Here is a 16,292-nt window from a genome sequence, read left to right on the forward strand (position 1 = left end):
GTTGAGACATGTAGGTATTACAGACTGGGTCAGGGTCAGGTTGAGACATGTAGGTATTACAGACTGGGTCAGGTTGAGACATGTAGGTATTACAGACTGGGTCAGGGTCAGGTTGAGACATGTAGGTATTACAGACTGGGTCAGGGTCAGGTTGAGACATGTAGGTATTACAGACTGGGTCAGGTTGAGACATCTAGGTATTACAGACTGGGTCAGGTTGAGACATGTAGGTATTACAGACTGGGACAGGTTGAGACATGTAGGTATTACAGACTGGGTCAGGGTCAGGTTGAGACATGTAGGTATTACAGACTGGGTCAGGTTGAGACATCTAGGTATTACAGACTGGGTCAGGTTGAGACATGTAGGTATTACAGACTGGGACAGGTTGAGACATGTAGGTATTACAGACTGGGTCAGGGTCAGGTTGGGACATGTAGTTATTACAGACTGGGTCAGGATGAGACATGTAGGTATTACAGACTGGGTCAGGTTGAGACATGTAGGTATTACAGACTGGGTCAGGTTGAGACATGTAGGTATTACAGACTGGGTCAGGGTCAGGTTGAGACATGTAGGTATTACAGACTGGGTCAGGATGAGACATGTAGGTATTACAGACTGGGACAGGTTGAGACATGTAGGTATTACAGACTGGGTCAGGGTCAGGTTGAGACATGTAGGTATTACAGACTGGGTCAGGTTGAGACATCTAGGTATTACAGACTGGGTCAGGTTGAGACATGTAGGTATTACAGACTGGGTCAGGGTGAGACATGTAGGTATTACAGACTGGGTCAGGTTGAGACATGTAGGTATTACAGACTGGGTCAGGTTGAGACATCTAGGTATTACAGACTGAGTCAGGTTGAGACATGTAGGTATTACAGACTGGGTCAGGATGAGACATGTAGGTATTACAGACTGGGTCAGGTTGAGACATCTAGGTATTACAGCTGCCTTAGAGCTCTGCTACCCAAGTCCAACAGGCCTCAATATTATACATCTGGTTAAGGCATGTTTCTTCCATCAATATCTAGGGCAGGTTTCCTGTTTATTTTTATGTTTTATTTTCAACCTTTATTTAACCTTTATTTAACTAGGCAAGTCAGTTAAAGAACAACTTCTTATTTCAAACGACGCCCTACGTTGATCAGTAACGTACAGGAGCCATGTGCTCTGCCGTTCAGTACAGTCATACATTACTAATGCCATGACATGGTGCAAGGAGTGCTTCACCCTCGTCAAATATAAGGACGGATTATTTAGAGTGACGAAAAGTTGCTAACAGCGCTTTCATGTCTCTTCAGCAGAGCAGAGCAGCTCAAGCGAAGCCGTTGCTACGGTTTCTCACGGTCTCAGAATCTCTGTGAGCAGAGCGCATGCAGAGCGAGTGACAGACAGAGAGGAACAGCTAATGGATTTACTAACAGAGGAGTTTATATCTGAGGGCCTGAACTCGGGCCTGGGTAGGGCACGTGCAGGGCTCAACCTCTTAAATCGGGCCTGGGTAGGGCACGTGCAGGGCTCTACCTCTTAAATCGGGCCTGGGTAGGGCACGTGTAGGGCTCTATCTCTTAAATCAGGCCTGGGTAGGGCACGTGCAGGGCTCAACCTCTTAAATCAGGCCTGGGTAGGGCACGTGTAGGGCTCTACCTCTTAAATCAGGCCTGGGTAGGGCACGTGTAGGGCTCTACCTCTTAAATCGGGCCTGGGTAGGGCACGTGTAGGGCTCAACCTCTTAAATCGGGCCTGGGTAGGACACGTGCAGGGCTCTACCTCTTTTCATCCTGTTTCATTCCCTTCTCTATCTCTTCCTCCTCTAATTTTCTCTCTCCATTCCTGTATCTCCCCTGTCGTTTGCTCTGCGGTGGTTCGTGTGTGTGGCGCTCTAATGTGAGAGTGGTTATCAGTTTTCACCATAAAATCTCCCCTCTCTCTCTCTCTCTCTCTCTCTCTCTCTCTCTCTCGCTCTCTTTATCTATCGCTCTCTCTCTCACTCACTCTCTCTCTTTCTCTCTCTCTCTCTCTCTCTCTCTCTCTCTCTCTCTCTCTCTTTATCTATCTCTCTTTACCTCTCCCTCTCTCTCTCTCTCTCTCTCTGTCTCTGTCTGTCTCTCTCTCTCTCTCTCCCTCTCTCTCTCCGCCTCTCTGTGTCTGTCTCTGTCTCTCTCTCTCTCTCTCTTTCTCTTTCTCTCTCTCTTTCTCTCTCTCTCCCTCTCTTTCTCTATCTATCTATCTATCTATCTATCTATCTATCTATCTATCTATCTATCTATCTATCTATCTATCTATCTATCTATCTATCTATCTATCTATCTATCTATCTATTCAATTCAATTCAAGGGCTTTATTGGCATGGGAAACATGTGTTAACATTGCCAAAGCAAGTGAGGTAGATAATAAATAAAGTGAATATATAAAGTGAAATAAACAATAACAATTAACAGTAAACATTACACATACAGAAGTTTCAAAACAATAAAGACATTACAAATGTCATATTATATATATATACAGTGTTTTAACAATGTACAAATGGCAAAGGACACAAGATAAAATAAATAAGCATAAATATGGGTTGTATTTATTGTACTTAGAATACGTGGACAACTACAAATACTTAGGTGTCTGGTTAGACTGTAAACTCTCCTTCCAGACCCATATCAAACATCTCCAATCCAAAGTCAAATCTAGAATTGGCTTCCTATTTCGCAACAAAGCATCCTTCACTCATGCTGCCAAACATACCCTTGTAAAACTGACCATCCTACCAATCCTCGACTTTGGCGATGTCATTTACAAAATAGCCTCCAATACCCTACTCAACAAATTGGATGCAGTCTATCACAGTGCAATTCGTTTTGTCACCAAAGCCCCATATACTACCCACCATTGCGACCTGTACGCTCTCGTTGGCTGGCCCTCGCTTCATACTCGTCGCCAAACCCACTGGCTCCATGTCATCTACAAGACCCAGCTAGGTAAAGTCCCCCCTTATCTCAGCTCGCTGGTCACCATAGCATCTCCCACCTGTAGCACACGCTCCAGCAGGTATATCTCTGGTCACCCCCAAAACCAATTCTTTCTTTGGCCGCCTCTCTTTCCAGTTCTCTGCTGCCAATGACTGGAACGAACTACAAAAATCTCTGAAACTGGAAACACTTATCTCCCTCACTAGCTTTAAGCACCAGCTGTCAGAGCAGCTCACAGATTACTGCACCTGTACATAGCCCACCTATAATTTAGCCCAAACGACTACCTCTTTCCCTACTGTATTTAATTTATTTATTTATTTTGCTCCTTTGCACCCCATTATTTTTATTTCTACTTTGCACATTCTTCCATTGCAAATCTACCATTCCAGTGTTTTACTTGCTATATTGTATTTACTTTGCCACCATGGCCTTTTTTGCCTTTACCTCCCTTCTCACCTCATTTGCTCACATCGTATATAGACTTGTTTATACTGTATTATTGACTGTATGTTTGTTTTACTCCATGTGTAACTCTGTGTCGTTGTATGTGTCGAACTGCTTTGCTTTATCTTGGCCAGGTCGCAATTGTAAATGAGAACTTGTTCTCAACTTGCCTACCTGGTTAAATAAAGGTGAAATAAATAAATTTAAAAAAAAAATCTATAACCTGAGTATAACCTGGCCCAGCCTCATCTACACCACCATCTCTAGCATGACTGGGCCCAACCTCATCTAGACTACCATCTCTAGCATGACTAGGCCCAGCCTCATCTACACCACCATCTCTAGCCTGACTAGGCCCAGCCTCATCTACACCACTATCTCTAGCATGACTAGGCCCATCCTCATCTACTCACCATCTATAGCCTGACTAGACCCAGCCTTATCTACACCACCTTCCCTGGCATGACTATGCCCAGCCTCATCTACACCACCATCTCTAGCCTGACTAGGCCCAGCCTCACAATGGTGTGTGTTCTTCACTGGTTGCCCTTTTCTCGTGGCAACAGGTCACAAATCTTGCTGCTGTGATGGCACACTGTGGAATTTCACCCAGTAGATATGGGAGTTTTTCAAAATTGGAATTGTTTTCGAATTCTTTGTGGATCTGTGAAATCTGAGGGAAATATGTCTCTCTAATATGGTCATACATTGGGCAGGAGGTTAGGAAGTGCAGCTCAGTTCCCACCTCATTTTGTGGGCAGTGAGCACATAGCCTGTCTTCTCTTGAGAGGCATGTCTTCCTACGGCGGCCTTTCTCAATAGCAATGCAATGCTCACTGAGTCTGTACATAGTCAAAGCTTTCCTTAATTTTGGGTCAGTCACAGTGGTCAGGTATCCTGCCACTGTGTACACTCTGTGTAGGGCCAAATAGCATTCTAGTTTGCTCTGTTTTTTTGTTAATTCTTTCCAATGTGTCAAGTAATTATCTTTTTGTTTTCTCATGATTTGGTTGGGTCTAATTGTGCTGCTGTCCTGGGGCTGTGTGGGGTGTGTTTGTGTTTGTGAACAGAGCCCCAGGACCAGCTTGCTTAGGGGACTCTTCTCCAGGTTCATCTCTCTGTAGGTGATGGCTTTGTTATGGAAGGTTTGGGAATCGCTTCCTTTTAGGTGGTTATAGAATTTAACGTCTCTTTTCTGGATTTTGATAATTAGTGGGTATCGGTCTAATTCTGCTCTGCATGCATTATTTGGTGTTCTACGTTGTACACGGAGGATATTTTTGCAGAATTCTACGTGCAGAGTCTCAATTTGGTGTTTGTCCCATTTAGTGAAGTCTTGGTTGGTGAGCGGACCCCAGACCTCACAACCATAAAGGGCAATGGGCTCTATGACTGATTCAAGTATTTTTAGCCAAATCCTAATTGGTATGTTGAAATTTATGTTCCTTTTGATGGCATAGAATGCCCTTCTTGCCTTGTCTCTCAGATCGTTCACAGCTTTGTGGAAGTTACCTGTGGCGCTGATGTTTAGGCCAAGGTATGTATAGTTTTTTGTGTGCTCTAGGGCAAAAGTGTCTAGATGGAATTTGTATTTGTGGTCCTGGTGACTGGACCTTTTTTGGAACACCATTATTTTGGTCTTACTGAGATTTACTGTCAGGGCCCAGGTCTGACAGAATCTGTGCATAAGATCTAGGTGCTGCTGTAGGCCCTCCTTGGTTGGTGACAGAAGCATTCTGATTCTAGTAGGGTGAGGCCGGGTGCTGCAGACTTTTCTAGTGCCCGCGCCAATTCATTTATGTATATGTTGAAGAGGGTGGGGCTTAAGCTGCATCCCTGTCTCGCCCCCCTCCCTCCCTCCCTCCCTCCCTCCCTCCCTCCCTCCCTCCCTCCCTCCCTCCCTCCCTCCCTCCCTCCCTCCCTCCCTCCCTCCCTCCCTCCCTCCCTCCCTCCATCCCCCTCCCCCTCCTCAACTTCCATCTCCATCCCTATTTTCCTCTCTCCCTCTCCTTCTCTCTCCCTATCTTCTTTCCTTCCTATCTTCCTCTCCCTCTCCTTCTCTCTCCCTATCTTCTTCCCTTCCTATCTTCCTCTCCCTATCTTCCTCTCTCCATATCTTTCTCTCTCCTTATCTTCCTCTCCCCCTCTCATTCCCTGTCCCTCTCCCCATATCCCTTCCTCTCCCCGTCTCTCTCCCCTCTCCCTCCCTCTCCTTCACTCTCCCCCCTCTACTTCCTCTCTCCTTCTCCTTCCCTCCACCCTCTCCTTTCTCTCTCCCTCTCCTTTCCTCTTCCTCTCTCCATCTTCTTCCCTATTTCCATCTTCTTCCTCCTTCTCCCTCCCTCCCTTTCTCCCTCCCTCTCTCCCTCCCTATCTTCCTCTCCCCTCTCCTTACCTGTCCCTCTCCTTCCCTCTCCCTCGCGCTCCCCTCTCCTTCCTCTCTCCCTCTCCTTCCCTCTCCCTCACGCTCCCCTCTCCTTCCTCTCTTTCTCTTCCCCCCTCCATATCTTCCTCTTTCCCTCTCCTTCCCTCCCTCCCTCTCTTACCTCTCTCCCTCTCCTTCCCTCTCCCTCGCGCTCCCCTCTCCTTCCTCTCTCTCTCTTCCCCCCTCCATATCTTCCTCTCTCCCTCTCCTTCCTTCCCTCCCTCTCTTACCTCTCTCCCTCTCCTTCCCTCTTCCTCCCTCCCTTTCTTCCTCTCTCCCTCCCCTTCCCTTCCCCCTCTCCTTCCTCTCTCCCTCTCATCCCTATCTTCCTCCCTCCCTCTCTCCTCATCTCCTTCCCTATTTTCCTCTCTCCATCTCCTTCCCTATTTCCCTCTCTCCATCTCCTTCCTCTCTCCCTCTCCCTATCTTCCTCCCTCTCTCTCATCCCTATCTTCCTCCCTCCCTCTCTCCATCTCCTCCCCTATCTTCCTCTCTCCATCTCCTTCCCTATTTCCCTCTCTCCGTCTCCTTCCTCTCTCCCTCTCTCTCCTTCCCTATCTCCCCCCCCTCCCTCTCTCCATCTCCTTCCCTATTTCCCTCTCTCCGTCTCCTTCCTCTCTCCCTCTCTCCATCTCCTTCCCTATTTCCCTCTCTCCGTCTCCTTCCTCTCTCCCTCTCTCTCCTTCCCTATCTTCCCCCCTCCCTCTCTCCATCTCCTTCCCTATTTTACTCTCTCCTTCCCTATCTCCCTCTCTCAATCTCCTTCCCTATTTTCTTCTCTCCATCTCCTTCCCTATTTTTCTCTCTCCCTCTCCTTCATCTTCCCTCTCCTTCCTCTCTTCCTCTCTTTATCTTCCTCCCTCCCTCTCCTTCCTTGTCTTCCTCTCTCCCTCTCTCCATCTCCTTCCCTCTCTTCCTCTCTCCCTCTCTCCATCTCCTTCCCTATCTTCCTCTCTCCCTCTCTCCATCTCCTTCCCTATCTGCCTCTCTCCCTCTCTCCATCTCCTTCCCTATCTTCCTCCCTCCCTCTCCTTCCCTCCCTCCATTCAGGCCTTTAGTGCTGATGTGATTATATCCTGCTGAGAGCTGGCCAGCCATGAAATAACGTGTGTGTTTGTGTGAGTGAATTAGTGCATGTGTGTGTGTGTGTGTGTACATAAAGATGGCTTATGAAAAATGTATGGTCAAACAGCATAAAGACAGGAGTTATAATGAATAAGTCATATAGTTGACAGGGAGAGGTCAACAATGGAGGGATGGTGAGGAAGAGAGGGAAGGGAAGAGATGGAGAGAGAGAGAGAGACAGAGAGAGAGAGAGACACAGAGAGAGAGAGAGAGAGAGAGACAGAGAGACAGAGAGAGAGAGACAGAGAAAGAGAGACAGAGAAAGAGAGAGACAGAGAGAGAGACAGAGAGAGACAGAGAGACAGAGACAGAGAGAGAGAGAGAGAGAGAGACAGCGAGAGAGAGAGAGAGAGACAGAGAGAGAGAGACAGAGACAGAGAGAGAGACAGAGAGAGACAGAGAGAGAGAGAGAGAGAGAGACAGAGAGAGAGACAGAGAGAGACAGAGAGAGAGAGAGAGAGAGAAAGAGAGACAGAGAGAGAGAGAGAGAGAGAGACAGAGAGAGAGAGAGACAGAGAGAGAGAGAGAGAGAGACAGAGAGAGACAGAGAGACAGAGAGAGAGAGAGACAGAGAAAGAGAGAGAGAGAGACAGAGAGAGACAGAGAGACAGAGACAGAGAGAGAGAGACAGCGAGAGAGAGAGAGAGAGAGAGAGAGAGAGAGAGAGAGAGAGAGAGAGAGAGAGAGAGAGAGAGAGAGAGAGAGAGAGAGAGAGAGGCCATGAGAATTAGAGTAGGATAAACGTAGATGAACTTTGATTTTATAAAGGATACAACCCCTTTACATCAAAACCATTTTTTACCACCAAGGACAATCAAGAAAGATCTTGTAAGAAACCAAAAGGTGCAGAAGAAACAAACCTGTAAACACCATCCAACACATCACTGAGTGAGTAATGTTCAGTCTGAACCTACTTCTGAAGCCCCAAAAAAGTTAAAGACAATAATCTCTAGATCATTTTGTTATATAAAAGCTTTGTAAATAAAGCCACTAAGCTTATAGGACAGACCAGACCGGGCTGCATCTTCAATTAGCACTGAAGTGTGAAGTGAAACTCGTGAACTCTTGAGCCTAACAATGTCAGTTTCACTGCCTCCCCCACCCAAATACAGAGGCTTTTGTAGCTCCCATGGCTTCCCCCTGTGCTGATGTCACCACAGTACCCCTTGGAGGGTACAAATACAACGACGCGTGACAAAAATATCCTCCTCAAACTGATGCTGACCTTTGGAACAGCTAATAAATCCATGTAAGATAGCCACCACCTTCACAGTAAATCCATGTAATACAGCCCCACCTTCACAGTAAATCCATGTAATACAGCCCCCACCTTCACAGTAAATCCATGTAATGCAGCCTACACCTTCACAGTAAATCCATGTAATATAGCCTCCACCTTCACAGTAAATCCATGTAATATAATCCTCACCTTCACAGTAAATCCATGTAATATAGCCTCCACCTTCACAGTAAATCCATGTAATATAATCTTCACCTTCACAGTAAATCCATGTAATATTACCTCCACCTTCACAGTAAATCCATGTAATACAGCCTACACCTTCACAGTAAATCCATGTAATATAATCTTCACCTTCACAGTAAATCCATGTAATATAGCCTCCACCTTCACAGTAAATCCATGTAATACAGCCTAGACCTTCACAGTAAATCCATGTAATATAGCCTACACCTTCACAGTAAATCCATGTAATGCAGCCCCCACCTTCACAGTAAATCATTTTAATACAGCCTACACCTTCACAGTAAATCCTTGTAATACAGCCTACACCTTCACAGTAAATCCATGTAATGCAGCCTACACCTTCACAGTAAATCCATGTAATACAGCCTACACCTTCACAGTAAATCCATGTAATGCAGCCTACACCTTCACAGTAAATCCATTATTTATTTTCGACAGGTCTAAAGAAACAGGATATGAAGAACATGTAGTCTATTTCAGAAGAACAGAATAATATACTCTGAGTTGTCCTTCTGTTAGGCCCTGATCTGGCTGTGCCATATGGCTGTGGGATACACTAGTTCATGTAGCAGACAAGATTTGCTTATAAATTCCGTTGGATTATTTTTATATTATTTATAGTATGAAAAATACAATTGAAGATTTACAAAAATAAAAATGTAAAATAGACAGGCTGTTTTCTCCAAACAATTTGAGGGAATTTGCCCGGAATTTATCTCGGCATGTCCAGCCCACTCATTATTTCAGCCAATCATGGCTAGCGGGAAGGTCACTGTCCTTTTCTGTAGCTTAACCAACTAGGCTCGTAATTTAACCATTGTATTTGTATTTACAGATGAACGTTGACACGTTTGCTATTAATCCTCCTGTTGTGTTCGTTTCATGTTAATTCGTTCTGTGTTCCCGGTCCAAAATGGCCGCCCCGTTATAGCTGGTTATACATCCATAATAATACATATATTAACATCGAATGTTGTGTTACATCTTTTTATCAACTTACGTGTTGAACTTCTATTTGCTCTTTATGGTCTGTGGGCCTCATTGACCTGAGCTCATACAACTCGTTTTTTTTTTTTGTAAAACAAAAAGAATCATGCATGGATTATTTTGACTATAATAAATACTCAGATGAAAAATATTGTGCTATTTATCACAGATGGACTCTCTCCTCCTCACCAGTGTCATGATCAAAAGATATGATCAAGAACCTCACATACAGTATATCGTTTGGTCATTGTGCTGCCACAGAAAGAATTATGAGCAAGGCCTCAAATAAGCTTTATAGACCAGAGCTGCGAGAAAAGTTCTATATGTTATTGAAACAATGTTGCGATTGTTTGCCAACAGGTGTGGTTCCCGTGCGGGAAAGATTCTATTGAGGAAAGGTTTCCCGTGGGGGTTGCCATGGAAACCAAGAAGGGGAGTGAAGTGTGTGTGTGTGTGTGTGTGGGTCTGAACTTGAATTTAGTAATTCATTTCTAATGACCGGATCATTTTTTACTGGGAACACCGCAGGTGTAAAAACACCCCAAACATTTTATGAAAATCTTTAAAATATATTTTATGTTTTCAGATGTCCTGTGTGGACAAAGTCATGGAACCTCATGACAATCAGATGAAATGAACTAGATTTTTCAGCGAGAACTTGTAAATCGGTCCAATTCGACCGGAACAACAGGAGGATTAAGGCACGTGAAAGTTCGCATTTCTGCAAAAAAAAAAAAAAAAAAAACGGATTTAGATTTGTTTTTAAAAGTTTACTTTCAAACGTCTCTCCTGTGAAGTAGTGACCCACGGCATACAGTATGTCTAGTTTAGAAACGAGTCACACATTAGAGACACATATTTCCCTCAGATTACACAGACCCACGAAGAATTTGAAAACAAATCCAATTTTGACAAACTCCCATATCTACTGGGTGAAATACCACAGTGTTCCATCACAGCAGCAAGATTTGTGACCTGTTGCCACAAGAAAAGGTCAACCAGTGAAGAACAAACACCATTGTTATTTTCCGTTTTGTACTTTAACTATCTGTACATCGTTGCAACACTGTATATGACATTTAAAATGTCTTTATTCTTTTGGAACTTCTGTGAGTGTAATGTTTACTGTTCATTTTTATTGTTAATTTCCCCTTTTGTTTATTATCTACTTCACTTGCTTTGATAATGTAAATATATATTTCCCATGCCAGTAATTCTTATATATTGTTTTATACTGATCCTTTATTGATGCTTAATTCAAAGCCCTTTGAATTGAATTGAAAGCAAGAGAGAGAGAGAGGAAGAGAGTGAGGGGAGAGGTGGATAGAGAGTGAGGGAGAGAGAGAGAGAGAGGAAGAGAGTGAGGGGAGAGGTGGATAGAGAGAGAGGGAGAGAGAGAGAGAGAGGAAGAGAGTGAGGGGAGAGGTGGATAGAGAGAGAGGGAGAGAGAGAGAGAGAGAGGAAGAGAGTGAGGGGAGAGGTGGATAGAGAGCGAGAGAGAGAGAGGAAGAGAGTGAGGGGAGAGGTGGATAGAGAGCGAGAGAGAGAGAGGAAGAGAGTGAGGGGAGAGGTGGATAGAGAGCGAGAGAGAGAGAGGAAGAGAGTGAGGGGAGAGGTGGATAGAGAGCGAGAGAGAGAGAGGAAGAGAGTGAGGGGAGAGGTGGATAGAGAGCGAGAGAGAGAGAGGAAGAGAGTGAGGGGAGAGGTGGATAGAGAGCGAGAGAGAGAGAGGAAGAGAGTGAGGGGAGAGGTGGATAGAGAGCGAGAGAGAGAGAGGAAGAGAGTGAGGGGAGAGGTGGATAGAGAGCGAGAGAGAGAGAGGAAGAGAGTGAGGGGAGAGGTGGATAGAGAGCGAGAGAGAGAGAGGAAGAGAGTGAGGGGAGAGGTGGATAGAGAGCGAGAGAGAGAGAGGAAGAGAGTGAGGGGAGAGGTGGATAGAGAGCGAGAGAGAGAGAGGAAGAGAGTGAGGGGAGAGGTGGATAGAGAGCGAGAGAGAGAGAGGAAGAGAGTGAGGGGAGAGGTGGATAGAGAGCGAGAGAGAGAGAGGAAGAGAGTGAGGGGAGAGGTGGATAGAGAGCGAGAGAGAGAGAGGAAGAGAGTGAGGGGAGAGGTGGAAAGAGAGCGAGAGAGAGAGAGGAAGAGAGTGAGGGGAGAGGTGGATAGAGAGCGAGAGAGAGAGAGGAAGAGAGTGAGGGGAGAGGTGGATAGAGAGCGAGAGAGAGAGAGGAAGAGAGTGAGTGGAGAGGTGGATAGAGAGCGAGAGAGAGAGAGGAAGAGAGTGAGGGGAGAGGTGGATAGAGAGCGAGAGAGAGAGTTAAAATGAATAAGTCATATAGTTGACAGTACTAGGGAGCGGTCAATGATGGTGGGACCGAGAGAGAGAGGGAGAGAGAGCGATTGGGGACATAGAGAGAGATTGAGAGTGTGTGTGTGTGTGTGTGTGTGTGTGTGTGTGTGTGTGTGTGTGTGTGTGTGAGAGAGAAGAAGAGTAAAATGGGACAGAGAATGAAAGAGGGAGAGAGAGAGGGAGAAGAAGAGTGAAAGGGGACAAAGAATGAAAGAGAGAGAGAGAGAGAGAGATAGAGAGGGAGAAGAAGAGTGAAAGGGGACAGAGAATGAAAGAGAGAGAGAGAGAGAGAGAGAGAGAGAGAGAGGGAGAAGAAGAGTGAAAGGGGACAGAGAATGAAAGAGAGAGAGAGAGAGAGAGAGAGGGAGAAGAAGAGTGAAAGGGGACAGAGAATGAAAGAGAGAGAGAGGGAGAGGGAGAAGAAGAGTGAAAGGGGACAGAGAATGAAAGAGAGAGAGAGAGAGAGAGAGAAGGAGAAGAAGAGTGAAAGGGGGCAGAGAATGAAAGAGAGAGAGAGAGAGAGAGAGGGAGAAGAAGAGTGAAAGGGGACAGATAATGAAAGAGAGAGAGAGAGAGAGAGAGAGAGAGAGAGAGAGGGAGAAGAAGAGTGAAAGGGGACAGAGAATGAAAGAGAGAGAGAGAGAGAGAGATAGAGGGAGAAGAAGAGTGAAAGGGGACAGAGAATGAAAGAGAGAGAGAGAGATAGAGGGAGAAGAAGAGTGAAAGGGGACAGAGAATGAAAGAGAGAGAGAGATAGAGGGAGAAGAAGATTGAAAGGGGACAGAGAAAGAGAACTTTACTCTTCAATCTCCATCTTTTATCAACCCAGATGTCTTTATAAAGCCACTGAACTCTCATCCTCTCTGTGTGCTGAAAGAGAGAAGGGGGGAGGGAGATAAATGGATGTAGAGATGGGATAGATGGATGTCATAGAGTGCTGGATCAGGCAGTCCTGCAGAGAGAGGGGGAGGAGTGGGGGAGGAGTGGTGTTCAGACAGGAATAGAAGAAGTAGAATAGATTTTCACACTGTCTCATTTCACAGATAGAGAAGAGGGGAGGGGGGGAGGGAGGGAACGAGTGACGGGGAGGGGGAGGAATGCGAGAGAGTGCTGGAGAGAGGGAGGGACAGGGAGGAAGGGGAGCGAGTGATGGAGAGAGGGGGGGACAGGGAGGAAGGGGAGCGAGTGATGGAGAGAGGGCGGGGACAGGGAGGAAGGGGAGTGAGTAATGGAGAGAGGGGGGGACGGGGAGGAAGGGGAGGGAGGGAACGAGTGACGGGGAGGGGGAGGAAGGGGAGGGAATGAGTGATGGAGAGAGGGGGGGACAGGGAGGAAGGGGAGCGAGTGATGGAGAGAGGGAGGAGGGGGAGGAAGGTGAGGGAGGGAACGAGTGACGGGGAGGGGGAGGAAGGGGAGGGAACGAGTGATGGAGAGAGGGGGGGACAGGGAGGAAGGGGAGCGAGTGATGGAGAGAGGGGGGGACAGGGAGGAAGGGGAGCGAGTGATGGAGAGAGGGGGGGGACAGGGAGGAAGGGGAGTGAGTAATGGAGAGAGGGGGGGACGGGGAGGAAGGGGAGCGAGTGATGGAGAGAGGGGGGGACAGGGAGGAAGGGGAGCGCGTGATAGAGAGAGGGAACAAGGGGAGGGAGCGAGTGATGGAGAGGAGGGGGGCAGGGAGGAAGGGGAGCGGGTGATAGAGAGAGGGAAGAAGGGGAGGGGGTGATAGAGAGAGGGAATAAGGGGAGGGAGCAAGTGATGGAGAGAGGGAATAAGGGGAGGGAGCAAGTGATGGAGAGAGGGAAGAAGGGGAGGGAGCAAGTGATGGAGAGAGGGAAGAAGGGGAGGGGGTGATAGAGAGAGGGAGGAAGGGGAGGAAAGGGAGGGAGCGAGTGATGGAGAGAGGGGGGGACAGGGAGGAAGGGGAGCGGGTGATGGAGAGAGGGAAGGGGAGGGAGCAAGTGATGGAGAGACGAGACAGAGAAGTGGATGGATATACTGTAGATGAGTAGAGAGAGAGAGGTAGGTAATATAACAGACACAGTAGACAACCCAGTCCTCTCTCTCACCTCTCCCCTTCTCTCACCTCTCTCACTCTCTCTCTCCCTCTTTCACGTCTCTCCTCTCTTACCTCTCTCCCTCTCTCTCTCTCTCTCTCTCTCTCTCTCTTTCACCTCTCTCCTCTCTCTCACCTCTCTCACCTTTCTCACTCTCTCTCACCTCTCTCACCTCTCTCTCTCTCTCTCTCTCTCTCTCTCTCTCTCTCCCCCTCCCTCTCACTCTCTCTCTCCCTCTTTAACCTCTTCCCCTCTCTCACCTATCTCCCTCCCTCTCTCACCTCTTTCCCTCTCTCTCTCCCTCTTTCACCTCTCTCTCCTCTCTCTCTCAGTTCAATTCCATTGAAATCAATTCAAAAGGGCTTTATTGACATGGGAAACATATGTTTACATTGCCAAAGCAAGTGAAATAGATAATAAGCAAAAGTGAAATGAACAATAACAAATTAACAGTCAACGTTACACTCACAAACAATGTGCAAGTAATAAATAAACACATACAAATCCTGCTACTGTGATGGCACACCGGTATATGGGATTTTATCCAGTGTTTAATTTGTCTTCCAATTCTTTGTGGATCTGTGTAATCTGAGGGAAATATATCTCTCTAATATGGTCATACATTTGACAGGAGGTTAGGAAGTGCAGCTCAGTTTCCACCTCATTTTGCGGGCAGTGTGCACATAACCTGTCTTCTCTTGAGAGCAAGGTCTGCCTACGGCGGCATTTCTCAATAGCAAGGCTATGCTCACTGAGTCTGTACATAGTCAAAGCTTTCCTTAAGTTTGGGTCAGTCACAGTGGTCAGGTATTCTGCAACTGTGTACTCTCTGTTTAGGGCCAAATAGCATTCTAGTTTGCTCTGTTTTTTTTGTTAATTATTTCAAGGGTGTCAAACAGTTATTTTTTTGTTTTCTCATGATTTGGTTGGGTCTAATTGTGATCCCCAGCTGGCTGAGGGGACTCTTCCCACTGTAGGTGAACGCTTTGTTATGGAGTGTGTAGGCATCACTTCCCTTTAGGTGGTTGAAGAACTGAACGGCTCTTTTCACGATTTTGATAAGTAGCATGTATCGGCCTAATTCTGCATTATTTGGGGTTTTGCGTTGCACACTAAGTATGTTTTTGCAGAATTCTGCACGCAGAGCATCGATTGGGCTTTTGTCCCATTTTGTAAATTCTTGGTTGTTGAGTGGAACCGAACACACATTTAGTTGATATACAGTACCAGTCCAAAGTTTGGACACTATCAGACCTCAGGATACGATTCCAGGACCCAGATTCAGACAGTTCGAGGTCAGGGCAGGCAGAGGTCAGTAATCCAGGGCATTGTCAGACAGGTACAGAACAGCAGGGTCAGGGTCAGGGCAGGCAGAGTGGTCAAAGCCGGAAAAACTAGGAAAACAAGGGCTAGAGAGAAACACGAGTTTCGAGGACTAGGAGGAAAAAAACGCTGGAAGGGCTTGACGAGACAAGACGAACTGGCAACAGACAAACAGAGAACACAGGTATAAAGACACCGGGGATAATGGGGAAGGCTTTTTCTTTATTTTTACTATTTTCTATTTTCTGCATTGTAGAATAATAGCGAAGACATCAAAACTATGAAATAACACACGTGGAATCATGTCGTAACCAAAAAAGTGTCAAAACAAGTCAAAATATATTTTATGTTTGAGATTCTTCAAAAGTAGCCACCTTTTGCCTCGTTGACAGCTTTGCACGGTCTTGGCATTCTCTCAACCAGCTTCATGAGATAGTCACCTGGAATGCTTTCCAAACAGTCTTGAAGGAGTTCCCACATATTTTGAGCATTCCCACTCCATTTGCAGTGGTTACTGATAATGTGTGTTCTGTAAAATACATTGAACAGTGTTTATGCGTGTTCTTTAATGGCCGGGATGATACAGTATCAAAATATATTTTGGGGGTTAAAATTAAAACATGACGCAGACTAAAAACCTGCTGAATGCAAAATACTGTTTCAGTTTGGAAAATAAATACATGCAACTCTGGATGACAACATAATGATGCTTCCAGAGGACGTCCTCCAACCTATCAGAGCTCTTGCTGCATGAACTGACATGTTGTCCACCCAATCAAAGGATCAGATAATGAATCTAGTACTAAAAGCATAAGCTACAGCTAGCTAGCACTGCTCTGCATAACATGTGGTGAGTAGTTGACTCAAAGAGAGAGAAAGACAATAACTTTGAACAATTAATTTCTTCCAAATTACTAGCTGAATGCAGCTAATTAGTTTAGCCTACTCAAACACCCGGGGCAAACAGAGAGGGATGCTATGTTAGCTAGCTGGTTATGACTATCCAACAGAGAGGGATGCTATGTTAGCTAGCTGGCTATGGCTATCCAACAGAGAGGGATGCTATGTTAGCTAGCTGGTTATTACTATCCAACAGAGAGGGATGCTGTGTTAGCTAGCTGGT

At 46.1% G+C, this 16,292-nt stretch overlaps 1 protein-coding gene across 3 annotated transcripts in view; it reads left to right on the forward strand.

Moving 5' to 3' along the window:
• The window catches only part of LOC110518778 (pyruvate carboxylase, mitochondrial), a 490,506-nt gene that overhangs the window by 170,261 nt on the left and 303,953 nt on the right, over window positions 1-16,292 (forward strand). The window lies entirely within an intron of this gene.

This window comes from Oncorhynchus mykiss, chromosome 9 (genome assembly GCF_013265735.2).
Source record: "Oncorhynchus mykiss isolate Arlee chromosome 9, USDA_OmykA_1.1, whole genome shotgun sequence".
NCBI classification, from domain to species: domain Eukaryota; kingdom Metazoa; phylum Chordata; class Actinopteri; order Salmoniformes; family Salmonidae; genus Oncorhynchus; species Oncorhynchus mykiss.